We start from the raw sequence: 6000 nt of genomic DNA, 5'->3' as shown, positions 1-6000 counted from the left end.
CACTACACCATTAAATTAGAACTAAAAAGTACTCCAGAAGTAAATGTTACCCGTGCTACTGCTACACACACCCGATGATGAAGCTTTCACGCCGAACATGTTATTTGAATTAGAAGCCTTCAACCGAATCATATTTCATTCAATGTTTGATTTTCTTTGTGAAAAAGTCTCAACCAAAATTCATATACACAATATCGGATGCGGTAAGGTAACCTTTCCACACATATTTCGGAAATGGCTTTAAAATTAATTCAAAAGTAAATCCTTTCATTTCGCAATGTAATGATGTTAGATACAGGAGATATGAATAAAAGTTGAATTCACTGAATGTATAAGCCCCTCTGTATGAGGAGCAGTACATTAAAATCTATTTCGGAATGATGGGAAATGGAAATGGGATTATTTTGTTTGTGTTTGCAAAGGTAAATACAACAATATGCTACATAAACTTTACTATGTGTACTATTAACTACATGATATGTGATAACCAATATCAGAGACTACTTTTTGGTAAAACCTCTCCCTATATCTTTTCAAATTTTCTCATTTTTTCACGCATTTTCACGATATAATTTGGGAAAGTTGGGGGAAAAATCGGCAAATTTAGGTAAATTTGAAAAACGTTTTCCCAAAGATAGTCCCTGCCCTGATATTCAGTTTTTACAACGTTTAATGCAGATAAAAGCTTTGTAATGGTTGCCTCGGTAACCAGTACAAACGAATACAGTATCAACTCTGTTATTGGCATAGACGACAAAAAAAACTAAAGTTGAGCTCTACCTAGTGAGGTATTATAGTAAATCCTTTGAAACAAAAGATTTTTCATGTGTTGCGAAAATTCTTTTTTTGCCAACTCAAATGCGTTGAGTCATAGTTATTATGCCACCGAGTGACAATTTTTTTTTTCCGAAATGCACCCAAAAGCTAAGAACGCACATCGTTTCAGGGACCTATTGGTAGCTCAGAACAACATTTAGTAAAATCGGACCAAAATTTTTCGTTTCATGAAATTTCATACACCTCTCTGAAACCGTTTTGTCACAAAAGTTCAGTGATTGGGCATATTTTGATCGAAGCTAATATTTAGCTTATACCTTTCTAACGATACCCCACTCAATGTATTTCGTGTGACAAAAATCACTTTATTGCCTATCCACCCGGAATATTGTTGTTACACGTACATTTCCCACCCGCGGAAAGCGATCGTTACATGTGGGAACTTTTTCATTACATCACAAGTGAAGGAATATTCATATGAAAATTCATTACATATCAGGAGATTTTCATTACATACCGGCAGAATTTCATTACTTATCAGCAAAAATTTATCACATGAAATATTCATTAGCACTGAAATCGAAACAATACTCGCGATGTTATTTTAGTTTTAATATCACAAACTTTGTCACTTGAATTAAGTGCACACCAATCTAAGCAAATTCATTAAAAACTTAAATAAAAAACACAAAAATAAGTGACGGCCATTTTGTCTATATCCATAATTTCAATTTTTTCAACTTCGACGAACACCTATGGCCAAACAATTTTAATTTTTGCATTTTTCACTTATTTTCAAAAACGCTCAACACTTTTACTTTTATTATCATGTATTTACTTCACTTCACAGCAAAATTTATTGTAACACCACCAAAATCGACAAATATTACGCAAAATATGAATCTAGCACTTCACAAAAACAAAACAGTCGAAGTAGTTTGTCAACATGTCATCAAAACAGTAGTGTTGCCAGTGATGCTTTCGGGATTAATGTTATGAAGAAGTGTGAGCCGATTCCATAAGCAGACTAGATTCGTTTATAAACGTTTCAATGCAACAACAGATTTTTTTGTTGGTTTTGTGCTATCGGTATTTTCTGTGTTTATTATTAGTCTGGCAGTGAATGAAATAGCGCGACATAAATGTTGTGAAATTATACATTAATTTAGAATAATCTTTTGGTATTCAAGAATCTGCTAGTGTCTTCTTGAAAACTTTTGGTTTTGAACTGTCAGGTCCTTGGGTGGAAAAATGTACTCGTAACAACAATATTCCGGGTGAATAGGAAATAAAACAGCATACATTGGATGCTGCTTGGTAGTTCATTACACTCGGAATCAATTTTGTGAACTCGCGAACTCACTCGTGTGGTTTTAAGCAACTCGACACTTGTCAAAATAACCGTTTCCAAAGCTTGTTGCTTAAAACCACACTTGTGAGTTCGGCTCGCATCACAAAATTGATCCCTCATGTAATGAACTACCTCCGCAGCATCCAATGTAATCTACTATTGTTGACTTGAAAATTGTCTAGAAGTCGCCAACTCGAAAACAGGCTAAATAGTTAGAGCACTCATATTAACTCTTCACGCTTTTCATATTTTGTTTGGCTTTGATAAAAGGAACGTGAATACAACGTTTTTTAAAGGCAAATTAATGAAAATGAATATTATACTTTCTTTGATTACTCTTGACTTATAAAATTCTTGAAAATTGCACCTCGGTGAAACTTGGTGCTATACCAAAACGACAGTAAAACATTTTTTTAACTTTTTTTAGTTTTTGTATGTTTTAGTAGATGCCGTACAGAGTGAGAAGTCTGCAAAAGCATCTGTAGATTTTTTTAAATAGCAGCGGTGCAAGCTTTTTGCTGATTATTATTGCTAGTGCGATGGTGAATCTCGGTATGTCGGAATCCGGAATCTCAAAAAATAAAAATTGAAATCGACACACCCTAATATCAACACGCAAGCTGCTTACTAACAAATATATGCTACGACTGCAGAATAGTAAAAGTAGCTTTATCTACTGATTAAGTCTTAACAATACAGACACCTAGCTTTCGACTGATAATTCCACTCTCTGCTATGTAACATAATTTCTAAACAAAACATATTTCCATTTTCTAACACATCTCCTTCGTCTACCAATTAACAACTTAAAAATAATCGGCCGAACATACAATTACAATCACCGGCACAACATTTTTCAACAATTTATTATTCTTAAAACATCTGTAGAGAATTCCTCCTTCTTTCCGACCCAAAAGCTTCCAATTCAATTATTCAAACAGGGGTGAAAGTTATCAATGTACCTTTCTGTGAATGAACACGAACTAACTTTCCCCTTTAACCAACGTGTGTGTGCATAAAATGTCCCTTCTTTGCTGTGAATTTGATTTACCGAGAGCTTTTACTATGACCGACACTACGCATGCTCAAAGTTTACACTCATGTAAAAGAAGACGGGAAAAAATGCAACAAATTAAACAATGGATCAGGTTTGCAGCTGGTTCTTGTTTCGGAAAATTTAGTCAGTCATTTATCGCGACAGGTACATCACGTGAATTTGATCTACGGGCATGATGTTGCGAGAAGAAGGCTTGTGTTAGCCGAACGGAAAACCTTAGTGAAAAATATAAAATTCCAACAGAAATGTTATCGTCGTAAATATAATATAAAAGTTGGGCTATGCTAATGCTTTCGGTCGTAATGTAAAATCATTGGAAGACAACCGCAGTTAAATATATTGTGGTGAAGATTGTTCAATAATTCCTTAGAAAATTACCGAATTTAAGGAAATTGAATTGTTGAACCGAGATTTTTTCCTTAAACAATTAGCGTAATTAAATTGGTTAAAGAAGGTTGTCGCGTGTGTCAGATTAAAAATTAATTTTTGACTTACAGACTTTAACTAACTTGTCACTTGGAAGAAGACTGTGAGGTGAATGGAATTCAATTGTTTTTTTTCTTTGTAATTTTGAGAAAGTTAGAAAATTAAAAAAATTAATTTTCAAATTTTACATTAAATTATTGTGGAAATGGATGGTGTGTTGTATGTGATATAGTACAAATTAATATCAAAGTCGGACCAAGCTCGTTGCGTCGGTGCATGTATGCAAGCTTATGGGATTACTATATTTACTCTGCCGTTTCAATAATAAACACGATGTTAATGCTAGGAGTGTTAGGATTTTGTTTCACTAATTTATATGTAATCGATTGGATGTGTGTATGATGGGGTTTTTGATGCGGTTTTATGTTTTATAATGCACATACACCTCTCACACACAAAATATTATATTTGTTAAACGCTACATGAAATTGTGTAATGACACTTGAAAGGGAACTTTATGGTTTGAATATAATTGCTTTAATGTTCGCTTTGTGTGGTTATAATGACAATACATTCATTTGGGACATATAGGACAATATTTACAGTGCATTTTTATATGAATTACAATTCGGTATTCAATAGGTCACTTTAAAAGTTCTATTTTGTTACATTTTCACAATGTTACCACACTCTTTTGGTCGGTTCATTATGATCAAAATGAAGCTATACTTTCGGGCATATAAAAGTAATTCCGTTAACATAATTTACTTCACATACGTATCGATGTGTGTATGAATGGTGAATTGCAGTTTTTATTTTGAACAGTCGAAAAAACTGACGGGATGGTAAAAGCCTTCCCGGTTAATGAAAAGCTAAATTGATTAAACGGATGATGACTTAGGTTACTGAATTATGAAACAAATTTAATTGGTTGGGACTGAAAAATTGAGGTCAGTAGTAATTCTGGTTTTGAAGCTTGAGGGTAGTGATTGCGGGAAATAAAATGGACATATGAATAGTTATATGCAGAAAGGGGACGTGTTACATTAGCGAATTATTAAAATCATGAAGGAACTATTTTTGGGATAACTCTTTCCCATATTTTGAAAAAAATTTAAGAAAACCATGGAATAATCTGGAAAAATACGCGAAAACTCAAGTAAAATGTGAGAAAATGTTTTCCCAAGAATAGTCCCTGGACATATGAAAATTAAATATTTTTGTTCAGGTTTTAAAGCTGCACAATGTAAGTAGAATATGTTTGGCATTATCGATCGAAAAAGAAAATGAAGTATCTGTGCCGACAGCGGTAAAAAATCTAACTTTGTTTTTCTTAACTTGAAACTTTTACGGGCGACGAGTTCATCTGTTATCAATAACGACGACACGATAAGCGTCGAACTCTGACTAGCGTGCTGTTATGTTGGACACTGACAAAAAAGTTTCGAAAAACTCAGCTGTAGCAGGTAACTTTGTCTCCAATCTACAATAGCTGCCACAGCTGTAGCGCCCCATACAAAAAATACATCTGCGGCAAATAATGTAGATTATCTGTAGACAAACGTACCTGCAACAGATGAGTTATTCGAAAAAAAAAATTCAGTAAAAAATGCATGTTGAACAAAATGAAGTAAAAGATTTCGCATCAATCTCTTCAAACGTATCAGATCAAAAGAAGTAGTAGATCGTACAAGTAGAAAACAGAGCAAGAGTTGAGCAGAACGAACATAGCTCTGTATTACACTTTTTCAGCCTTTGCAATTTTGATATTCCCATTTAAGAAAATTTCAAAGTCAACCAAATTTGTGTTTAACGTTGATACAGCTGTTTCACTGCGATTCACTACACATGTTTGTGTGACTGTTACACCAGTACAAGTAAGCGATGAGTTGGAAACAGAGCTTTGGAGCTCTATAAGGAAGCAAGAAAATAGTTTTAATTTGTTGGCCAATTTCGTGTCCCGTTTGTTGCTGCAGTTGCTTCAAAGCCGCCGAAAACGCAAGAAATTTTGCTTTGATGAGATCGACAATTATGCTGAGTTTTCCATCGTTTTGTCTGTGGACTACTATTGAGCTACAATTCAACTGTTGATCTCATCAACTCAAAATTGGTTGTTGGTTTTCGTCCTTAAATCTTTTACTTCAATTTCTCATCACCTAGTACCTATATGATTCAAATACTTAATATCTGTCACAGTTGTCGATAACAAGTGACACTGACCAGCCACTTCAATATAATCGTAAATTGCAGTTATGAAATTGTGATTGTGACCTATACAGAACGATCGAATCTATGTATATGAAAACTCCAAGGAGCAATGTTGTGTGTATGTCCTTTTGTTTAGTTTAGTTCTTCTGACCATCCGCTATCTGAAACTGTCAGTATCTTA

At 34.0% G+C, this 6000-nt stretch overlaps 1 protein-coding gene across 1 annotated transcript in view; it reads left to right on the top strand.

Moving 5' to 3' along the window:
* Positions 1-3344: 3344 nt before the first annotated feature.
* Positions 3345-6000, top strand: part of LOC119076462 (D(2)-like dopamine receptor) — a 104023-nt gene continuing 101367 nt past the window's right edge. The window contains exon 1 of the mRNA XM_037183229.1: positions 3345-3719. The gene's annotated coding sequence lies outside the window, so the exon portion shown is untranslated. The remainder of the gene's footprint in view (positions 3720-6000) is intronic.

Source organism: Bradysia coprophila, unplaced genomic scaffold (genome assembly GCF_014529535.1).
Source record: "Bradysia coprophila strain Holo2 unplaced genomic scaffold, BU_Bcop_v1 contig_232, whole genome shotgun sequence".
NCBI classification, from domain to species: domain Eukaryota; kingdom Metazoa; phylum Arthropoda; class Insecta; order Diptera; family Sciaridae; genus Bradysia; species Bradysia coprophila.
This window is presented reverse-complemented; position numbering and strand designations above follow the sequence as displayed.